Consider the following 24,525-nt stretch of genomic DNA (forward strand, 5'->3'; position numbering starts at 1 on the left):
GTCATGCCTAATGGGTACAACACCATAACCTGTGGCGCCGTGCTTGCATACTACAACAGCACAGGTAATGGCACTATACTCCCTCACCCGTGCCCAAACCTTCTAGGAAGAAGGGACTCGTGGTGTCGTGCTGAGGGAGTACAATGCCATAAAAAGTGGCGCTGTAGCATTCAAGCATGGCGCCATTACTCGTGGCACCATACCCCTTCTACATGATGCCATGGGTCCCATCTTCCCAGAAGGTTTGGGCACGGGAGTAGGGACAACGCCATTACCTGTGGCGTCGTACTGTGGAAGCACAATACCATAGGTTATGGTGTCGTGCCCTGTTTCCAAATGAAAACAGTAAGCACACGAGTGGATGAAAATCTTGACATTCTTCTTCAGTTCCTAGAAAACCTTAGCCCTTTGTGTATTTACTTTATATATAACTTGAAGTCATTAATAAATGAAAGTTTATCTAGAGTTACTGTATGAAGCACTTTGGAAAATTAGTGTAGACAAAATTGATCATAATAGAGAGTCACAACATAAATAACTCACATGGACAGCTGAAGTAACACATGAGCCTCCATAAGTGACATACTACAACGACCATAATTAAAGGGTCCGAGGATATTACACATATGTTTCACATCAAGTTATATGAATATAAATAAGACAACAAGGTTCTAATAATACATAACACTTCATGACTGACCAAAATATAGCCACAAGTCCCAGGATCATAATCATCATCGCCACACGAGTCAAATGCTAATCCTCGTTGCTATCATTAGCAACTCATCATCATCGTATTTGGGTGCAACTATGGGCAAATTAGTCACAAGTACCTTCATCGTCTCCATTTGGACCTCTTTTGCCACCTCCTCTTGAGCCTTGCCCCTCCTATCTAACCAATCCATAACATCCTTGTGTGACTTGAACCCCAGGATATTCTCTGAGGGTGCGAGCTGGCTAATATGTTCCAATAGTTCACTCTAACCAATGAGGCTATCCCAATTGCACCTACATGTCTCCTGCAACATAGTATCTAAAAGTTAGAATTTCAAAAAATGACACAAAAGCTACCACAATTCGCATACTGACCCAATCATCGCCAACCGTGTTATCACAAAAGTATCCATGTCCGAGCTCAAATGACACTACACCCTTTTGAGTTGGGACCCCACACTGACAATTTATAGGTGGGTTCATGTCACATGGCACCATCTTATCATATGACTTGTATTATGCATGTTCCTCCTCTTCTGGCCAGTATGGGTTTGGACCGTATATAAACTCTTCAAATTTGCACACAACCATCCATCCTACACACATATTGAAATTAGAATATTAAGATCATAATATCATTAGTTCGAGTGACATGGTTCACCACTTACATGGTCCCGTCTCGAGCAACGAAAGAAAGGAGTATATGTGAACCCCTCCGGTGGATACTAGAGCTCGGAATAGACACCACAATAGCACAAGGGAGTTCATTGCTAGCACTGGCTTCCTCCTTCTCCTCTGTCTTTTTTAGTGGGTTTGGTGGAGGAGGCACCCAACGCTTGAATCGATGGTACAAACTACTATGATGGTCCCAATATGGGAATAGACAGATCCTTGGGTTATACTTTTTCAGGCCATCAATCCATTGGAAGAAAAAACATTTCTTGTCCTCTTGCCAAATTGTGAAAAATAAATCAACAACACCTATAGTACCATGATTACTATTTATCAGCTACTATGCACTTACACGAGAATCAACACAAGTGTAGTAAGATCAGGCAGCCATGAAAGGATGCCTTGACCGTTTCACCTCGACAAGAGCGGGAGGCACCAGGGCATCACACTCTTTTATGGTGGGATATTTTTTGTTCTCCATCCCGCGAGGGACTCTCGAGTGCAATGACATCTCAATGTTGCTAATGGAAACCAAATCTTTTAATATGTAATTGGTAGGCATGCATCAAACTAAATGAAAGACTACAAATATCACTTCAAAATGCATTGAGTGAATATTTGATATGCATATATCCAACAAAATGAATAACTGCATATTTACTTCAACATGCCATATATCACTTCAAACATGCCAATTCAAAGAGCTAATTTTTAAGGAGCTACGAATCCAACATTGCAACAAACCTAAGATTCTAATACATACTTTGCATACATCAAAGTACTAATCCAATTCTAGTTCATACAATTCAAAGAGCTAATTAAAAAAATGAGCTACCAATCCAACATTGCAAAAAACCCTAGATTCTAGGTCTCCCTCCCAATGTCACCACAAATAGAGATTCTATTGGACAAAATTAATGGAAGGGAGAAGGATTACCTTGCCAATCCTAGTACACAACAAAGGCATCAATCCCTCCATATTTGAAGGAGGGAAGGAGAGGGACGAGAGATGGGACGTGTCGGCGCTTGTGGGCTGGTGTTGAGTTGGGTGGGGAAAGTGAGAGGAAAAGGGCAAAGGAAAAGAAGCGGCCCCACTTAAAAAGCCCATAACACGTCACCAAATATTATAGCACCATGACATTGACATACGATGCTAAAGACCATAGCACCGTGCTAGGCCATGTCAGCAAAGGGCATCCAATGGATATCCTACGTAGTAGTGAACAACGCCAAGTCTGGTGGCGCCGTGTAATGGACCTATGGCACCAAAGGTCATAGCGCCATGAAAATGGTCTATATCTGGACATCTTTTTTCTGGAGGGTCCATTTGTAAAATAAGTTTTTGAAAAGGGCTAAAATATAAAAATTCCATGTTGTAGATCATATGCCAGTTTCAAGCTTTAACTTTTCAGCAGCTATGATTGGAGACCAAATTGTTCCTCTCAACTCTCTTCTAGTTTTTTGAGAGCCAAAAGCGGGCTTAGAAGCCCAAGAACAACCAAAGAGTGAGTTTACATTAAAAAGAACTGTGCTAGCTTGCATAAAATATGTCATAGCATGGAACTTTTTGCATAACATAAGATATTTTCTTGTAACACATTTTTATAGATTACTATAATGAAGTAGTCGTGAAATGCTCCTGTGCTTTGATAGAAAATTGATTTTTTGTTGTTGTTTTGTTTTTCACTACAAATTGATGCAATTTTAATTAACATATGTATGATATTGTTCCATGGTTCAATATTGTTGATGTCATGGTGAGTACACAAGCAAACATGGGTTAGCATACATATATTTTTTGAATGTGCAACTTTGGCATCTTGCCAAATACTTAAATACATATACTTGAAGCTTTTGGAACTTTTTCTTGTGCTATAGATATTTTTATTAGAGTCCTTGTGTCCAAATTTGTGTCTAGGATTTTGCCAGATCTTTTAGGGGCACTTAGATATTTTCCTTGTTTACAACACTATCTAGACGTATCCATAATATCTTAAGATAATTCCCTATGTACCATTAGAAGCTAGAGAAATTCTTGAATCATCACTACGAAAGCTATGATACCTTTCATGCCACTACCTCATTTTTTGCACGCTTGCGTGCCACCACCGTCACCACTGTTACATCGAGTCCTTATTTTTGCTCCGGTAGTTGTCAGGTTTTTCCGAAAATGGCCATTTTGCCCTTAGGGAGTGGAGCCACAGGCCCTCATCAGATTAGTTGAGTTAAACCATGTGACAGCCCCGACCCAGCCCCAATCCATGCTCCCCCTATTCTAAAACCCTAGATCGGGCGAGGGCAGCAGCGACGAGGCGATCGATTAGCCAAACCCTAGCTCCTCAGAAATTTGACCTCAAATCGAGTAAGCGTGGAGAGAATTCGAGTCATGGGGTAGAGACGAAGGAGGCTCCGTGGGATTTCAGGTGTTGAGGCCGTGTGGTAGTGCGACGGGGAAGGATTGGATAACGGATCGACGTGTACTCATGGCGGACATGGCTCCAAATCGACCATCATGGCTTCCTGACGGGTTAGTACTCTCATCCATAATGTGCATTTTTAGTTCCATTGAGCATGGTGTTGTAGATGAGAACTGTAGATCCATAGTTTTAATCCTATGTTCATCCGTAGGATGGACCCGAAAACAAGTTTCTTGTTCAAAATCAGATTGTTTGGTACCAACACTAGACCAGAAATCAGTTGCTATAGCTTTACCAAAGTTGTAACTTAGACACCACAAATTTCAATGACTTTACTGAAGAACTCCTAAAGACTTACCCATGTGGATACAAAGTAGTTAAACTTTACTACTATTGTGCCGCATCCAAATCCCACCCTCAAGTCAAGACATACCAATATTTACTTGAAATGTTTGCCAAACATAATGGTAGCAAAGTTATCCGCATGTCCATTTCCTATTGGGGTCCCAACTCTGTTGATGTGCCTATACCTATCTGGAATTCACCAGAGAAGAAGGGATAATCAGTTTCTAGTGTGACAGAGCCTAATGCATCCCAAGCATGTCCTAGCCAGCCAACTCACTCTGGTTTTACCAGGTTACTCAACCTTGTTGTTCCGTTGGTTCTGCAGACACTTATCCACTGAAGCCCCATATGGAGAATGAACATATTGGTATTGATGATGAGGGCATGTACAATGATCATGAAACCGAAACTATTCCAATCCTATTGCAGAAGCAGAGCGTGCTTCTAGTTCTAAATATGAAAGTAACTCTGCATCTGATTCTGACTCTGATGATTGCTCATCTGATGAGGAGGAGAAGGATCCTGCACCCCCAAATGGTCTAGAAGTAGTCTATGATAGAAATGACCCACCAATGGTAGTAGGAAGTATTTATCCCAATATGAATGAATTTAAGTTGGCAATTGCTCAGCATGCAATCAAACATGAGTTTGAGTATAACATTGAGAAGAGTGAACCATGGAGATATAGGGTACATTGTTCTGTGAAAGAAGATGGATGTAAGTGGAGGATCCATGCTTCTACAATGGCAGACAATGTGACAATAAAGGTAATTTATGAATGGTACTATAATTTGCTTTATTGTTTGTGCATTGCTTGATATATTGTTGTCTGACCTTGTATTATCACTTTTTTGTTATGTTAGGTCAAGAAAAATCCAAGTGGCCATGATTGTCATAGTACCAGCAGAAGTGGGAAGGTGAAGCGGCAACAAAGTTTTGGGTTTGTGAGAAGGTGAAGGACTGGCTCATAGAAGATGCTAGTTTGGGAGCAAAGGAACTACAAAAGAGGCTTAAAGATGACCATAAGGTACTGGTTCAGTACAAGAGGGTTTATTCAGGTATAGAGCTAGCTAGCAATGAGGCAACTATATGGTGATTGAGAGAAAAGTTTTGACAACTTGCACAAATTCAAAGAGGAAATAGAAAGGTCCTGCCCTAGTAGTTTTGTTGTGATAGATCATCATACAACCATGGATAAAATCAGGTTTAGTAGACTATTCTTTGCATTGAAACCATGTATTGATGGTTTCCTTAGAGGATGCAGGCCCTACTTAGCAGTAGATAGCACTTTTCTAACTGGAAAGTTCAAGGGGAAGTTGGCAACAACTTTTTCAGTAGATGGTCACAACGGGATGTATCTAGTTGCTGTTGGAGTGATGGATTTAGAAACCAATGAAAATTGGATCTAGTTCATGGAAAGATTTAAAGATGAAATAGGAACAACACTAGGTTTAACTATTTGCTATGCAGCACCGATACTGTTGGAGCAAGAGATTGTCTTTCCCCAGTAAGTACGGTGAAAGTTTCTTTTAAGGAGGAAACTCAAGCTTGGAGACAAAGTTTAAGAGGAAGGAATACCACAAATGTATTGATAGTAAAAATATGGACTAGACTAGGAGGAGTATCACAAGAAGACTTGTGATTGTGCTCCTCCGTGCTGTGTTCAGTGTGCCCCCTACTTAGATGACCATGACCCCTTATTTATAGGGTTGGGTGTAGCTTAGCGTACAAGTTACCGCTATGTGCAAAATATCCAGGATCAGGCTGAGTTATGGCCTTATCCTGGATAACTGCTTTTTACCCTACATAGAAAATAAATATCTACCATGATAACTATTGGGGTGCCTGTACCCAGAGGGGTTAGCCGGTTGCCAATTGTAGCCTAGCGCCGTGATGTCAGGGGTGTCAAGATAACCTCCATTGTACCAGGGTGTCAGGAAGGCGCCCACTAGCCTAGGTAATTAATGCCGGTCACTTCCTTGTAGGCAAAGGATGATCGGCGTTCCTCTCATGGCAGATCTTTCTTGGGGCCCGATGGCCTACCTCATAGCCTTTGTGAAGCCTACTCGAGCCCCGGGGATGGGGCTCTGGGGGGAGGCATGACTCCGAGAGATGGAGGCTTTGGGAGGCATGGCTCCGGGAGATGGAGGCTTCAGGAGGTATGGTTCTGGGACATGGAGGCTTCGGGAGGCATCCCTCTGGGAGGTTGTTACTCCAAAGCTTGGAAGTCAGAAAGCAGCCTTCGGGAGGCGTGGGTCCATGGGCATGGGCCAGCGAAGCCAAGGGGCCGACGGGAACCCTTAATAATGACCCCCAACAGTAGCCCTTCTTTCGGAGCAGGGCCTCCGGCAGTCCCTGGCTTGCTGTTGATGGCTCATGGTCCCTAATATTGCCTGGCTTTCCTGGGAAGATTCGACCCACTTGATCTGAACTGTCCGTTCGATGACGCTGGTGACAAGGGGCATTGAATGTGCCATGTGAGAAGGGCGTGACTATGCCTTATCAGGCGGACGTGGGACGCATGGTGCCCTGTGGTTTGGGGATCGTCTGGGGCAGTTTTGCTTCCGCATGATCGTGGCCTAGCAGGCCGAGGGATAGGGCATATGCTCATTTTTCTAGGTGGGGGATAATGTCTCCCTTACCTTTACAAGGGGAGGGATTACCCTGAGCGGCCTTTTCACTCGCACCTTGTTCTCATCTACCCTTGGCCTCCAGTTGTCCTTGCTTTGTGCGTGTGTCTATCAATTGTTGCTCTTCTTTCTTCTCCGCCGTCCAGCACCTTTCGCCATCTTCCTGTGATCCATATGTCTAGCTTGAGTGCCCTGGGTGGAGCAGGAACTCAGGCGGTGAGCGAAACCGCCAGTGCGGCCACGGCAGGGGGCCCTCAAGTGGTGTCGGTTCATCCGTTGTTGATGAGGCCGTCGCCTGGGGTGGAGCTCCGTCACACCAGTAGGAGTCCTCCCCAGCAGACCACCGTGCTGGGGGTGTCTGCCATCGATGATGAGGAGCTTGACCGGATGGTTAGGGAGGGGAAGATTCCCTCTAGAGCCGTCGTTCAGCCTCTGCTGGATGAGGAGGCCCCAGAGCCTCTAGCCCACAAAGTCTTGATGTTCAAGGATTTCTTCGAAGTGGGCCTGGGCTTTCCAGTGGCGCCGCTGCTCGAGGAGGTGCTCGGCCACTACTATGTGGTGCTTCCGTAGCTCCATGCCAACGCCATCGCTCGCCTGGCCACCTTTGAGTGGGCCATGCGGGCAGAGGGGTGCGAAGGGAGGGTGGACTTCTTCACAGACCTCCACTTCGCCAGCTGTCAGCCAAAGATAGTCAAGGGCGAGGGGACGAAGAGGCCACTCAGCTTCAGCAGCATTAATTTCCAGATATGGCCACAGTACCGCGATGCCTTCCCGGTGAAGGCTATTAACGGTCAGTGGTACATCGGCTGGTTGCAGCGGTGATTCTACTACAATGTTGGCCTCGCATCCCCCCTTCGCTCCACAAATCAAGATATCACGTATATCCCGAAGCCAAAGATAGGGATCACGGATGACCAGTTCGCTTCACGGTTGGCCCTTCTCCGAAGGGTGACTGAAAGGATTAGCATGCATGATCTCGTGGAGGATTTCACCATGTTGTGCTTTCTGTCCCTTCAGATGGGCTGGGACTGCACCTTTGAGCAAGGTGCGGAAGAGTGGCCGATGGGTGTACTCCGCACCCCACCCCCACCCCCCACCCCGTCTGCTATGGTGAGTCCTCTTTGTTGTCTAGTTTTTGATTCACAGATGTGAGCTGCCTTTTTATTTCAAAGAGCTGTCTCCCACTAGAGTGCGGGCGGAGATCACCGAGGTGATCCTGGGCCCACCTACTCACATGAAGCGTGAGCGGCGGGTGGCTCTAATGCGGAGTTGGGAGTGGTACAACCACGTCTGCTTTTATCTCGAAGTGGGGGCTCTGGCGTGGCGGGATTCACCGGAGCCTAAGGCTACCGAGAAATGAGGGCGAAGCTGCTCCAGGCCTAGTGGCCTTCTGTCTATGGGGGTTCGCATATTGGCTCGATGACTGAGTTGTCTGAGGTGCCGCCTTGGGGGACATGGCCTCATCTCCGTGGAGCACCGAGCTAGCTGGTGAGTTGGCCTGGGTGACCGGTGCTGGGGGCACCTTGCCCTCCATCGGGGCTCCCTCCGCAACGGACGAGGGGGGCCTCGGACTTGGGGTATTGACTTTGGATGACTTCGCGCTGCGCCCAAAGGCGTAAATGGCCTTCGTCGTGGCCTCTTCTCTTCGCTGGAGTGGAGAGGTCGAGTGATCCTTAGCCCAGCTGCAGGTTTAGTGGTTTAGTCGTGATTTACCAGGTCCGGTGCCTGATTTTGAGTATCTTTTTTGTCCTTTTCTTTCTTCTGTTGTACCTTGTAGCAAGTAATTTTGATGAGGGCACTGGAGATGGGGGGCGCCAGGCCTTTGCCACAGCCCGTGATGAGGTTGACGGCCTTCATCAAGCCTTGGGGGAGGCCCGGAAGTGGGCGTAGTCTTCGAAGGGTCGTCTTCATGAGGAGATGGCGCTCTGTGAGTGTGAGAAGGGTCTCCAGTGGGAGGAGGCTTTGAAGCAGGAGCGCACGGAGGCTGAGGCGCGAAAGGCTATCGAAGAGCTTCCGGAGGCCAGGGAGTTAGCCGATGCGGCCAATGCAGCCCGGGTGTCGGTTGAAGGTGATGCAGGGACCCTTCGGGCTGCGGTGGGTGAGGTGTGGGGAGAGCTGGAGGAGGCTCAGGCATCAGAGAGAGCACTGCACTTGGAGTGCCAGCAGTTAGCTACACTACCATCGGAGGTTGCCTGGATCACCTCCGACACCCTAAGCGGCCTTGGGGCCAGGTGTCCGGCACTCCCTTCTGACTCGGAGGTGTGGGTGATGATGCTCTTCTAGCTTCGGTATGCCGCAAAGGTAATGGTTAGGGCTACGGAGGCATACACGAGGTCTAGCGCACATGTGGCCGCGGCACTCCAGCTGACCGTAGTGCACCAAGTGAGGGTTGGTCCTCTCGAAGTACTAAAGCAGCTAGTGTCAGACTCCATGATCGAGGGTTTTCGGTCCGAGCCACCTCCGGTGGAGATCCGCGCAGCTCTGGAGAACTTTCATCACAACTTGTGGGCAAGGCACGGCCGGGGCGTGACACTGCACTATATGGATGGTCAAGTGACTACAGGTGCCCTGGGAGATCTTTGTCCGTGTTCTTCGTCGGGAGGTCCGGCCCCACATCTGGAGCCTACAAGTGCGCCGTGGCCCTCTGGAGGCCTCTCACTTTGCGTCATTGCCTTGCAGGAGCAGTCTTCATATGTGGATGCCCTAGAGGTGTAGCTCTATTGTAGGTCGTCTTTTTTTGCTTTCTTTCTTCCCAAAGGGGGTCAAGGTCTTAGTATGTTGACTATCCCCTTCTTCTTTATGTATTTGGGCTTCTTTTCTTATCCAAATGGAGTCATGTCTGCTTGTGGTTTGCCTTTGTTGTTCTGGAGTGTTCGTGCCTTCGAGGCTAATTGGAGTCCGATCTGTGTGTATAGGTGCAGCAGCCAGAAGCCGAAGGGGGCCTCGCTCGTATCTAGGATGGTGCCTCCGGAGAGGGATCAAGTGTGTCTGGAGCGTCCGAGGCCACTCCGTCTGTCCGACGTAGAGTCGCTTTGTTATGCTTTGTGATTTCGAGGGGCGCATGGATCCGAAGGTGGCCGCCGATGTCTTGGTCAAGATCGAGCCGGAGGACCCCCTTGTATCTAGCCCGAATGTATGTTTTCTTGTAAAGGACGACTGGTGTGCAGTTCGAACAGCTCGAGAGGTTGCCGGTTCACGCTTCATCCAATGCCTTATCCTCCCTCGGGATCCTGATGGAAGGGTACCTTTGGAAATTCTTGAGTCTATCGTGGCCGAGGTGAAGGTGGAGGAGGTGCAGCCTGTGGAGTCCCCGCCGAAAGAGCAAGAGGAGGATGAGCTGGATTTCTCAGCCTTTGACTTGTATCCCTTCATACCGGGCCCTTCATCTTCATGAGGCTGAGGGGCATCTACTTTAAGCAGTGGTTCCCTCTGTGGAGGGGATTTGCGTCGACCCCCTGTGCACAGTTATCGGGCTCCATCCTCAATGTCCCAAGGTGTTTCTAGGAGGCATGGTGGTCGAGCACCCTCGTCCTCATGTAGTGTTCTGGGGAGGCGTAATAGGTTAGCGAGTTTGCTAAGCATAGACTCAATGTACAGTGGTTAGCTGAGTGCAGACTCTTTGAATGTCGTGTATGAATAAACTTCCGTTATGTTAGTTTTGTTTTTATAATGTATCACATCAATGCTTTGATATTGTATCGATGTTTCATCTATGCCCCCTATCCCAGCCCTTTGCATTTTGCTGCTTGTTAGTGGCCATGAGGTGCGATATCCGAGGGATACAGCACAACGTTAGGTGTGATCAGGGAAGATACGGTAGGGGTGAGATGATTTTGGCACAGAGACTTTTAGTCTTCAAGGTGCCGAAGGATCAATACTTTGTATGAATCCTTTTTGGCATGGAGGCTAGGCCTTTAAGATGCCGGGGAGGTTATCCCTTAGCCACGTAGGTCAGTCAGGCCTTAAAGATGACGGAGGGTCTTATGCATGTCCGGCACGGAGGCAATGCCTTCAAGATGCCGAAACGGTCTTTGCCTCTCTGCCACGTAGGTTAGCTAGACCTTAAAGATGGCGGAGGTATATATATGCCTGTCTAGCACGGAGGCTTAAGCCTTCAAGATGCTGGAGCGGTCTTTGCCTCTCCACCATGTAGGTCAGCCAGGCCTTAAAGATGGCGGATAGATATATTTCTCCGGCACGGAGGCATTGCCTTCAAGATGTTGGAGGGATCTAGTTCTCTTGGCACCGAGGCAGTGCCTTCAAGATGCCTGAGGGTCTTACCCTTTCAACACGGAGGCAGTGCTTTCAAGATGCCGGAGGGTCTTACCCCTTCAACACGGAGGCAGTGCTTTCAAGATGCCAGAGAGTCTTAGTAGGCTCTGTGTGGGTTTGTTTTTGCAGGGTAGGTGTTTTCTGGGAGGAGATACCTCTAGGTAAGGTGGTTATTTGTGGGTGGGTAATCTATGGTTTTATTTGTTTTTGGACCTTTGGAGAGGGCGGAGTCTGGGGGCCCCTACACATAATATTTACGGAGGGTCTCCGCATTCCAACTGTGTGGTAGAGGGTTCCTTCTACATCATCTAGGCGGTAGGAGCCGGGTTTGTTAGACTTGAGGACCAGGTATGGGCCTTCCCATTTGTTGTGCAGTTTTCTCGGAGCTAGGGCACGTCGAAGTACTAGGTTGCTGGGTTCGAAGCTTTGTTGCGCAACCTTAGGATCATACCAGGCCTTGGTTTTCACGATGTAGAGATCGAGGTTCTAGACGGCACGGAGCCACGTTCCTTTGGTGAGATCGAGAGAGAGTTCTCTTTCTCCGGTAGTTTGTGGGAGTTGTACCCGGAGTGAGCATCCTTTGTCCTCGATGGGGGTCATGACTTCGTCGCCATATAGGAGGCAGAAAAAGGTGAACCCTATGGCTCGTGTGATAATGGTGTGGAGGGACCATAAAACCTTGGGGAGTTCCTTGACCCACATGCCTCGAGCTAGGCCGACGAGTTGGTGGTTTAAGCCGGAAAGAATGTTGCTGTTGGCCCGTTCGACGACCCTGTTGGACTGAGGATGTCGAACTGCAACAAAGCATAATTCGATGCTGAGGTCATCGCAGAATTGTCTGAAAGGCCCAAAGTTGAATTGTGTGCCGTTGTTGACCGTGAGTTGTCATGGGATGCCGAAGTGGCAGATTATTATTTTCTAGAAGAATTTTTGGACATTCTTTGGTGTGATCGTCGTGAGGGGTTCGACCTCGATCTACTTGGAGAAGTACTCCAATGCTACCACCACGTACTTAAGGTTGCCTTTTGCACGGGGGAATGGGTCGATTAGGTCCATGCCCCAACGATCCAAGGGCCAGACGAGAGTGATTGGTTGTAAGGGAGCTGGGGGCCGGTGGCTTCGTCGTCCTATCCACTAGCATCCTTAGCAGGTGCAGACGAGGTCTTCCGCATTGGACATGCTTGTAGGCGAGTAGATCCCCTGGAGAAGGGCCTTGCTGGCTAGGGCGCGAGGCACCAAATGGTTGCCACAAAGGCCCTCGTGTATCTCCCGGATGAGGTGGGCCCCTTCTTGTCTGGCAATGCAGTGAAGGAGAGGAGCGCAGACACCTATTCTGTAAAGGGCACCTTCTATGAGACGGTAGCCCCTAGCGCGATGCTGAATACGGCGGAGCGCAACTGGGTTGTTTGGCTCTTTTGTTCCACTAAGAAAGGATAATAGGGGAGTTCTCCAGTCGATGGTTTCGATGGGGAGGATGGTTGTGGCCGTCTCTTCAAGAGTTTTAGCAACCGGCTGGTGTAGAGTCTTGAGGAAGGTGCCCGATGGTGGGTCTTTACCCATGGCGGCAGCTTTTGCCAGGGCGTCTGCCTGGCCATTGTCCGTCTGTGGTATGTTGCGTATTGATATGCCGTGGAAGTGTGCTTCAGCTTTGCGAATGGCTTTGAGTTATCTTGCCATGTCCGGATGTCGAACTTGGAAGCTTTTGTCGACGTGGCCGGTGATGATCTGAGAGTCGGTCCAGATGATGACTCTGGCTACCCCCAATGCTCGGGCCTTCCGGAGGCCTAAGAGGATGGCTTCGTACTCGGCTATGTTGTTAGTTGTCTTGAAGTCCAGATGAGCAGCAAACTGAACCTGCTGGCCTATGAGGGAGATGTGGACCGCGCTGGCTCCGGCGCCCATGGAACCATATGCTCTGTCAGTGTAGATAGTCCAGATGTCTTGGGGAGGGGTAGTGGTGGGTTCGACGGGCACCGGAGTCCATTCGGTGATGAAGTCTACTAAGATTTGGGATTTGATAGCGGTGCAGGCCACAAACCTTACCACGAAGGGGGCTAGCTCTATCGCCCATTTGCCTATGTGTCCCGTCGCCTCCCGTTTGTGAAACATGTCACCAAGTGGGTACGAGGTTGGGACAGTGATGTCGTAGGCGAGGAAGTAGTCCTGGAGTTTGCGTGAGGCCATTAATAGGGCGTATGCTATTTTTCGAGCTTGGTGTAGCACGTCTTGGCCCCAGCTAAGGCGTCCGAGACATAGTATATGACCTTCTAAGCAGAGTGATTGTCACTCTTCTGCTCCCGTACCAAGGCGGTGCTGACGGCAGAGACAGAGACAGACGGGTATAGGAGCAGCCCTTTGCCAAGGAGGGGCATTGCGAGTGTCTTGAGGTGGAAAAGGTGGGTCTTGAGGGCCTCGAATGCAGCCTGGCACTCTGGAGTCCAGCTGAACAGCTTGGAGCCCCTCAGTGTTTTGAAGAAGGGGAGGCTATGCTCAGCGGATTTGGCGAGGAAGTGGTTGAGGGCTGCGAGGCGGCCGGCCAAGCGTTGTATTTCTTTTGGATTGGTGGGAGATGACATCTCTGCGATGGCATGAATCTTGTTGGGGTTGGCCTCGATGCCTCTCCGGGAGAAGAGATATCCCAATATTTTTCCCATCTTGGCGCCGAATACGCATTTCTCAAGGTTCAGCCGTATGCATGCAGCCCAGAGGCTATCAAATGTTTCTTGCAGGTCGGTGACATGGTTGGTTTTGAGTCAGCTTTTCACCACGATATCGTCCACGTAGGCTTCAACATTATGGCCCAGTTACTGTTGCAGTACCTTGTGTACTAGGTGTGAGAAGGTGGCCCCAGCATTTCAAAGACCAAAAGGCATCCGAACATAGCAGTATACCCCGAAGGGGGTAATGAAGCTGGTCTTGGTCTCATCCTTTATTGCCATCCACACCTGGTGGTACCCAGAGTAGGCGTCCAAGAAGCTCAGCAGTTCGCAGCCGGCGGTGGGATCTACTAGGTGGTTGATGCGAGGAAGGGAGTATGGGTCCCGAGGGCACACCTTATTTAGCGATGTGAAATTGATATACATACGCCACTTTCCGTTGTGTTTCTTGAACAAGACGGTGTTGGAGAGCCAATCAGAGTGAATTACCTCTCAGATAACACCAGCCTTCAGTAGCTTCCAGGGAGTGGGGCAGGGTGCTCGTACTCGATGCACCTAGCCAGGTTTTGGTCTCCGTGGATAGCTATCAGTACCTGGGGTCTGGGCATTTTCAAGTAGAGGTAATTGTGATGGGGCACGACTCCAAATTTGATCAGGGTTCCTCATCCTAGGATGGCGTTGTAGGCGTAATGTATGTCCACAATGTCGAAGGTGATTACTTCTGTCCATGCTGCAGGGCCTTTGCCGAAAATGATTGGGTGTTCTATCTGGCCCAGGGCGTTGATGGGGCCTCATTGAACCCATGGAGGGGTCTGTGGCCTGGCGAGAGCTGGCTCCATGGGATTCGGAAGTAATCGAAGGCATGTATGAATAGGAGGTTCACCGAGCTGCCTCCGTCGACCAGTATTCTCCGGACCTCGACTTCGACGATGTTGGCTGAGATGACCAGGGCATCGGAGTGGGGAAATTTCACACCCTCGGAGTCGTCGATGGTGAATGTCACAGGGCCGTTGGTCCATTCGGGGGCCTGGCGATGGATGCTGGTTGCTCCGATATGGTACACCCCACGTGCATAGTCTCGCCGCTGCCGTTTGAAGCGTAGCTGAAGCTCCCTCCGCCGGTTATAGCGAGGACGATCTATTTGACATGTGCCCCCTCGTCGTTGTATCGCCTTGCGGATGACCGGGGCGGAAGGTAGGGCCAACTGCTGAGGGTTTTGCAAGGCCATATGATCAACCTGCTGGCTAGCCGGTAGCCTACGATCTTCGAACCGCTCCTGGGTGGTCCCCTCAGTTGAGGCGAAGGCTGCCTGCCTACCGAGGTATTCTTCTCATAAGGTAATGAGGGTTCAGCAGTTGTCAGTGTTGTGTCCTCATCCCACGTCGTGTAGAGTGCACCAGGATTCCTCCTCGGAGTGCCGCTAGGAGTGATTGACGCTCAGATGGAATGGTGTTTTCGGCAGTGGTGTTGGCCACGACCCCTAGGGGTGCAGCAGGGACCCCACCCTGCTACTGCTGTTGCTGTTGGGTCTCTAGGGTAGGGAGCCCCTCGGTGCCAGCTGCAGCTGTGGTCATGGCTGGGTTGGCGGTGGTTGTAAGGCCCTTGCTTCCCCCAGTTGGGGGGTTGTCGTCGGCGCGGCTTGCGCCTGGTAACCTGGACTGTCGTACAAGTGCGACCGGGGGGGGGGGGGGGGTCGGTTGTCATCGCCACGGCCTTGGTGGTCTTCTTCTTGGGTGGCATCCTACCTCTCTTGCCCCACGGACGACACGCTGTTGGAGCAAGAGATCGTCTTGCCCCAGCAAGTATGGCGAGAGTTTCTTGTAAGGAGGAAACTCAAGCTTGAAGACAAAGTTTAAGAGGAAGGAACACCACAAATGTATTGATAGTAAAAATATGGACTGCACTAGGGGGAGTATCACAAGAAGACTTGTGACCATGGCCCCTTATTTATAGGGTTTGGTATAGCTTAGCATACAAGTTACTGCTATGTGCAAGATACCAGGATCAGGCCAAGTTACATGGTCTTATCCTGGATAACTACTTTTTACCTTACATAAAAAATAAATATCTACCATGGTAACTATTGGGGTGTCTGTACCCAGAGGGATTAGCTGGTCACCAATTGCGGGCCGACGCCATGATGTCAGGGGTGTCAGGATAACCTTCATTGTACCGGGGTGTCAAGACGGCGCCCACTAGCCTAGATAATTAATGCCAGTCACTTCCTTGCAGGTAAAGGATGACCGGCGTTCCTCTCCTAGCAGATCTTTCTTGGGGCCCGATGGCCTACTCCGTAGCCTTTGGGAAGCCTGCCCGAGCCCCGGGGACGGGGGCTCCGGAGGGAGGCATAGCTCTGAGAGATGGAGGCCTCAGGAGGCATGGCTAGAAGAGATGGAGGCTTCGGGAGGCATGGCTCCGGGAGATGGAAGCTTTGGGAGGCATGGTTGCAGGAGATGGAGGCTTCGGGAGGCATGGCTCTGGGAGGTGGTTACTCCGAAGCCTGAAAGTCAGAAAGCGGCCTTCAAAAGGCGTAGGCCCATGGGCATGGGCCAGCGAAGCCAAGGGGTCGTCGGGGATCCTTAACAACGACCCCCAGCAGATACGGATAAGGGTATCGGTATCGGGCCGATACGGATATGGGGATACAACATTTTTCCCGAAAATCCAATACGCAGATACATTTATTTTTTTATAAAAAATAGTAATAAGTGCAAGCACACATGTTCTAATAAGGTCTATTACATAAAAGTATAACATACTTAAAAGTCACATATTTTGGAGGTGGAGGTGTTGTGCAAGCACACGTCCTGGACGTGGAGGTGCTGTGCAAGCGCGACGTCGATGGTGGCTCTGGCTCTAGGCGTCGTCGGTGCCTACGGCTCCAGGTGTCCCAGGTGGAGGGCGACGTGAGGTGATGCGCCAGTGCGGCGTGCACGGCGTCGACAGTGTCTCCAGCTCCAACGTGAGGGAGTAGCGACTAGCGGGGTGCGAGGCGCCGAGGCGACGGATGTGGAGCATGGGGCGCGGGCGGCATGACGAGATGCACGGAGCAGGTGGCATGGGGCTTGGGCGTGCGGCTAGGGCGGCGTGGAGCGTGGGGCACGGTGGCATGAGGGAGCAGTGGCTGCAACGGAGTTGTGCAGGTGGCTAATAGGGTTGCTAATGGGCCGGGAACACCAATTTGGGATTGGTCATATCCAAGAAGTGTCTACGAAGTATCCATACCGTATCCAACAATTTATGATTTATTTTTTATAGATACACCGCAAATACGTATCCGGACCATATCAAGGCCGTATCCATATCGGATACAGCATCCGATACGGATATGACACCTTTCTGCAGTAGCCCTGCTTCCCAGGCTATTTGTAAAGATGCAGGACATGCAGTAATGGCAGGTGTGCATGGTGCATTTGGTTAACAATTTCAAGAAGAGATACACTGGGAATGTATTTGATGACAACCTATGGCCTGCAACATACTCATGGCATCCATATTTCTTTGCGACGCACTGGCATGCAAAGGCTGCTGCTAAACCATATGCAGTGAACTATTTGCAGAAGACCCACAATAAGCTATGGACCAGGAGCCAGTTCTCCAACTATGCAAGGTGGACTACTTCACAAATAATCTGGCAAAGAGCTTCAACAAATGGATCAAGGAGAATAAAGGTCTACATTTGGATGACTTCATGGATGTGATTAGGCAGAAGCTGATGATCAAGTGGAACAAAAGGAGAAAAGTAGCACAAAAGCTAGAAGGAAGGATTCTGCCATACATTGTGAAAAGATTGAAAGAGCAGAGTAGGAACTTGGATATGGAGGTCACACAAAGCTGTGATGAAGTTGGAGAAGTGTGTGTGAAAGGAGGGACTGGTTTCAGGTTTGTTGTGAACTTACTCAGAAAACATTTACATGTAGGGAATGGCAAGTTTCAGGGAAGCCTTGCCGCCATGCTATAGCTATGATCACTTCAATTAGGAATGAAAAGGTTGAGGATTATGTCGATATGTACTACTCAATTGAGAAGTTCAGAACTGCTTATGAGGGCATAATTCCAGCTTTGCCAGACAAGTCTCAGTGGCCCAAATCCAACCATGGCTTCTTCATGCACCCACCACTTTTTAAGTCAACAGCTGGCGGGACGAAGACTCAAAGGTACAAGGGGTGTACTGAGGGTGGTACCACATCTAGGAGATATAAATGACCCATTTGTAAGGATTATGGTCACCATTGGCAAAATTGCAAGGATGGTGATCCAGCAGACATTGCAGCTATGCTTGCAGAAAGGTATTGCATTTAGATACATTATAAATATCACATTTAAACATTTCTCCTAGAACTAATGCAATCCATGTTTGTGCAGGGGTCCACCTAAGACAAGGAAACGGAAGACAAAAGAAGCCACAACTGAGACAAGCATTGTGGTTGCCTCTGCTTCATCTTCAGGAAGAATGACTTTTCCACCCAGCATAGAGATCCCAACCTCTCCTTCCAAGAAAAGGAAAACCAAATCCTCTTCATGATCTGGTGCATCAGTGAGGTAACATGTACTATTCTCTCTACTTTTTAACACCTGTTAACATGTCAACAGAAATGAAAGCCAAATCCCTACATTTTGCTGGTCCAGAAGGTCAGGAACAGGCTCTAACCAGGTAGAGCCTGTGCCTCTATCCATTGAGTTTCCCCCTGCAGATCAAGTCCAATCAAAACCAGCTACAGGCAAGAGCAAGGCCAGCAATAAGAAGATTATCTCGAAGAAAAAGGAAAAGGAGGAGGACAAAGGCAAGGCCAAGGGACAGTCAGTTTTCCATGATAGTCCAGAAATGGGAACCAGGAGCAGGGCACATCAACAGAGTCCAGCATTGGGTACTAGAAGTAAAAGGAAGCTTAGTGTCTAAAGATGCTTTGTGTTAAACTGTTTTGTTGCTGTATGACCAAGACATTAGCAGTATGTCATCTCTTATTTTGGGCTGTAAAATTGTGGACTGTAATGCTATTGGTAGCCTTAACTGAACCTAAAACTTTGGATTGTGGACTGTAATCCTATTGGTAGGCCGTAAAACTATGGACTGTGGACTATTTATTGCTTACCTGAACCTACCCATTTGCATTTCTGAACTTGTGGTGCTGTCAACTGTATGCAGCTTGCATTGATACATATGCGTTGCGTTTAGGATCGAGTACATAAGATTGGTACATATGCATTGATACATATGCATCGCATCTAGATGCTTGGAACATGGTGGGTGTAGCAATGGAGAATAGTGAGAAGGATGGGAAAGAGGGAGTCCTGGCCCTCTATATACTGCTGGCCTCCGAAAACCTGGCCCCAACTTTGGGCGCCAAAACGAGGAGGCCAGCTTGGCTTCAGAATGGCAACGAAGGCGAAAATTCAGTGTCTGATGTGAACCGTGGGCAAAATCATCTTTTCCACCACCAGTTAACTCTCGTTTGAGGAGTTAGTGATGGCAGTGGCACACAGAGGTGCAAAAAATGAAGGTAGTGGTGCGGAAGGGATCACAGCTTTCGTAGTGGTGATTTGAGAATTTCTCTATCTTCCAATAGCATACAGGGAATTATCTCTAATATTTTTCAACCGATAGTTTATTTTTGAAAATGGTAAAACCGTAAACCTAATTAGTAACTTTTTGTTATAATAATCAATATTTTCATAATTAAATAAATAGTAAATGCTGGCCAGAAGCCCAGAAATTTGAAACTGGAATGTCGCTGCTGGCAACAGCGTACAGTCTGCGTCCAGAGGGGGACGCTATTTGTAACAGCCGCGCCGATTCAGGTTGGACACAGCGAGACCTTCTGCGCCCCTACGTCAAGGCATCCTTCTTGGCCACCGTTGCCCTACGCAGCTACAAGCCTATGCTAGCTCGCAACCTTCCTCATCTGATCGTCTCTGCGTGGCCGTCGCAGACTTCGTCGGCTCCTTGCCTCTTCGCCGGTAAGCGGTAAGTTTGTTCCTCGATCGTTAGCATGATTGATTTTTAGTTTTGTTTACAATTGACATCACAAAGAATAGTAGATGACAACACAGCAGGTAATGTCCAAGCACGTGAGATACTAGTTGTTCAGAAAGACAAATTTCGTGTGTTGATGTTGACATTTAAAGAAAAAGCAATTCTGTATGTATGTTCAAGGTGTGATGTTGGGCTCAGAATAGGGTATACACTCTGTATGTAAAATTGATGAAACGAGGGTGGCATTTTGGACTGTTTAGTACTGACAGAAGATAAATTGATTGTGGATTAACACTACTGAAAAAAAGCTAAAAAGTGACAGGTCATAATCTATATGGTGACGAATTATGCACCCATTACCCCTAACACGTCACTGATGGCCAGTCATAAATAACGAGTAATAACCCGTTATCAATAAAATCATCGATGACGGGTAGAAATTTAACCCATTATTAATGAATATAATAAGTGACGGGTCATAGTTATGACCTATCACTTATGACTGATGAAAGATTTTCGCGCTTTTTAAATATAAAAAAGTCAAAAAAAATTATTTTTTTACTCAAGCCAACCCAACTTAGAACCATCACCACTTACCACTTGTCTCTTGCTATTTTTTGAGCAGTTCATAGTGTACATTTCACGGAAATCGAACTCGCGACATACCCTCACGAGCATAGCAACCTTATCACTTCACCCTCGCGTGCGTTCTGAAGGGAGTAGTATATTTTATCCTTTTAATTTTTTTTGTTGGAGGTCATAAGTGACGGGTCATAGTTGTGACAGGTCACTAATGTTAATTGTAAAATAGACACAAATAGTTGACCTAGAGTGCCTTCGGTTAAACAGATATAGCTTTTACATACAGACTCTGATTTTGATATTTTTTTTGACTCTACAGACATTTACAGAAAAAAGTTACATTCGTTTCTCCCTAATCATGTCGGGTTCGACGAATTTTTTAGGCCAAAAGCGGTTTGGAAGATTGAGTTCTCGCCCCCAAAAGTTTTTGCATCGTTTTCAAAACACACGTTTGTGTCTATAGAAGACCCCCTTACATCAAACTTGAGTATAAATATATAATGATTTTTATTCTAGTGTTACGAAGATAAGAAAAATAAGAGAAAAATAAAATAAAAATAAAAATATTTGTGAATACACTACTTAAATCAAGTTGCGTTAGAAATAATATTTGCTTTACCATTTTATTACACATTTTATGGTTTACAAATAAATGCAAATTTTACTGTTGGATACATGAAATATACATTATTCGACAACTATTATATAGTTATTATTTTAATTAATATAGTAGCTAGATTTATAATTGATACATTATGAAGGATATATTGGATATGTCACAACTACGTAAAAAAATTGAAGATGAGCTCTAATGTTTTATCAAACTGATTGACTAATATATCTAATGATTGACTAATTAAAATTTTTTCATCTATTTTGTTTCATTAAACTTGCTATTAGTGAAAGTTAATATTTGATCCGTCACTAATGACTCTATAGGATGATCTATCACTTCTGAATGACCTAAGATGACCCATCAATGATGACGAGTCATAAGTGACAGGTCATAACTTGACCTGTCAGTTATGACTGATCTAGAATGATCCGTCACTGATGACAAGTCACAACTATGATCTGTCACTTTTAACATAAGTAACATGTCATATTATGATCCGTCACTAATTTCATATTTTCTTTATCTGTTTTCAACTTAGTATAAGATTTGTATCATCAAAGTTTCTGACAAACTGCAAACCATTTACATTGTAAATTTCTCATCTGATTGTTAACATGTTATATCCCGCATTACATACTGGGATTCGTCTAGTTTTCAAGGAAAGCTCTATTCTCTCTCTTGAAAATGTCCCCGGTACAGATTGATAGTAACATAAGAAGTGTCCATAATCCTTATAGAATGCTGAGTAAAACCTGGTACCAAGTCCTGCACCCTCTTTTTCTTTCTTGATTACCCTGCAACAATATCAAGTTAAATGACTGTGATTACATCTTTTTCTCAAAATATGATTTCGCAGAAAAACTATCAAAACTTTCCTCCTAAAAATAAAATTGTCAACTGATATCCTTCTTGTAACTTTTGCAACAAAATGACAATTGATTGCACGGTCTTAACCAAGCACCCTTAAACGCTGTATCCCAAAATAGCCGTTTCGGCAGCCGTGGAGGCAGGCCCGCGGTTACCGCAGAACGGCTTTAACACCAAGTCCCTCGCCCCTCGTATAAACCAGCCTCTCCTTTCACTCTCCTTCACCGAGCAAAAACTGAAGGAAGACCGATCTGCCAAGAGTGCAAAGACTTTGCAAGTGAAGGTTTGTCCTCAGGGAGATCGGAGCAGACCATGGAGCCGATGGCGATCGTGACGGTGGCCGGCGGCGTGCTCGGGCCGGTGTTCGTGCTGCTGTCGCGGATCCAGCCCGTCGTCGACTTCTTCGGCCGCCTCTGCGACTGCCTCCGCCACCCGCGCCGCCGTCCCGCCAGGCCGGTCAGGGCGCCGTGGAAGCATGCAACGCCTGCAGAGGAGTAGAGCATTCTGTATGCCATCAGTGCACCTAGCCTATCGATCTGGCGTTAACGATGGAGAGCAAACAACTATGTGGGTCATGTAACAGTTGTGTCAACCTGTGCCGGCCGTAGTATTACTCCATATTGGATTCTATTTGGTTTTGCGTTGGATCAAACCTTCTCAAATGGAACCATGTTCGGTAAGTCACCAATCAGAGTTCCATGACGTTTCATCCGCGAGCCCTGGCACCCTTACGACTTTTTTTTTTTTAACGATTCTGACGAACACCAGATCTTGCTCGATCGCTCATCAACTTATGGGGCTTTGGTTTAGATGTGACCGGAACCTATTTGTTTCGGATTATAAAAGTTTGAGTGTGATCGTAATTCATAAGCTGAAATAAATAGTTAGATTGTAAAAACTAGATTGTTATCATAATATGTAAGTGAAACAAACAGCTCGATTATAAAAGCTAGATTATAATCATAATCTACAAACTGAAATAAACAGCCGGATTGTAAAAGTATTTCGCCTTCTAGATTTTAATAACCCATCAATCTGTCTTCCACTAGCTTTTATAATTCACAATATAACTTTTTACAGTCTAGCTTTTACTATCTAGATTTTTACAATCTACAATCTACAAGCTATTTTCATAATCTCTAACTGAAACAAATACAGTTGGCGCGGCATACGAATCCCATAATACGGTCTGCGGAATTATTTTCATACCATACCTTCACCGGTGAACCACATCCAGTTATCTGGTAGCGTGCGATTTGTTAGTATTGATGATAGTTCCTCTGACACAACTAAATCTTATCTCTAGGATTTATTATGATCCAAACGACAATATACTCTATATAAACACTGCAAGGCTTAATAACTAAACCGCCACACACAAAAAGCTTCGGGAGATGATCTATCCCAAGGATTGCACAACACGTAGCTTAGGGTCCTGTTTCCGGTTACTTGATCCGTTCTCAATTAGAGTTTTTCCCGCTCATCTTTTGATTCTCGGCTTCGGGCTTCATACACTCATTGTCGACTCCTTGGCGCCTTCTCTCCTTTTATGATGCCACGGTGACCAGGTATACTCGTTTGACATGGCTACTCCTCGGTCATATATGAGCGTCCAACCATCGCTACCACATTAGATCATCGTCGCCAGCTCTTCGTCCACAAGAATGACAAGTCGAACCACCAAATATTAGGCTGTCGCTGCGTCGCCTTCCTAGATGCAGCGCGGACGCCCATGGTAACGCCATCTTCTTCACCGTGTCTCCCTCCGGCTGCTCCACATCTGCGGTCCACCTCTCGATTCCCCTTCTTCAGATGTGGTTGCTAGCAACGCCTACCCCTCCAATGGTGCCTCATTCGGCCAGTGGTTCCTCCAAGGCGAGCATGGCTTCCGCTGCGTTGCTTCTTTTGGGTTGCAGCGTAGCATGCCCATGGTCTTTGTCAGCGACGAACAGGTCCTTTTTCATCTTACACAAGCACCATCGCTGCCGCCTCTCCGGTCATGGTATTGTATTTTTCATGTCGTCCATCACAGCTAGGCCGCCCATGTGGTATTTAATTTTATTTTGTTAGCGTGTATCTTTTTGGTTCCTTAGGAGATAAGTCACGGCTTGTTTACATAGTTTTTTCAGACTTATAATATCCCCCGATGTATATCAGAATTTCTATCGAATATCTAATTATAGGGTATACGCACATAACGCGTATGACGTATATGGACAGAGTATACTATACATGTGCAAAACAATTCCATATATTGCGGACCTAAATCTATGGGACCTGATATGCTAGGAGATCACGAAGATATATACTAGGAAGATCTTGATCGGGTTACCCGATCAAGTACAATTAGTATCCAAGTCAGATTCAGTTGCCTTACTTTGGCTAATAAGATGAAAGACTCCATTCCGACTATAGCTAGAACAAAGACAGTGCCTCGGCCCATATATAAGGAGGGGAAACAGACCCTAGAAATGAGGAGAGGAACTCGAGGCAAGCGACACCAAAATCTTAGCAATTGAAGATACTCGGCGACTTCAATCCTATATTAGTATATATTCAATTCCCACCATTGTTGTAGGTCTAGCCACGCTGCTTGTACTCGAGACGATTAATATATCGCAACATTCACATAGGACGTATGATATTACTCGAATCAAGGGTCCAAACCTATATAATGATGGTGATATGCCCTAGAGATAATTATAGAGATGATTGTATCATGTCTTTGTTTATGTACTTTTGAATAATGTGTTATTCCAAGAATTATTATCATTTATAT

This window comes from Phragmites australis, chromosome 20 (assembly GCF_958298935.1).
Source record: "Phragmites australis chromosome 20, lpPhrAust1.1, whole genome shotgun sequence".
Taxonomy (NCBI): domain Eukaryota; kingdom Viridiplantae; phylum Streptophyta; class Magnoliopsida; order Poales; family Poaceae; genus Phragmites; species Phragmites australis.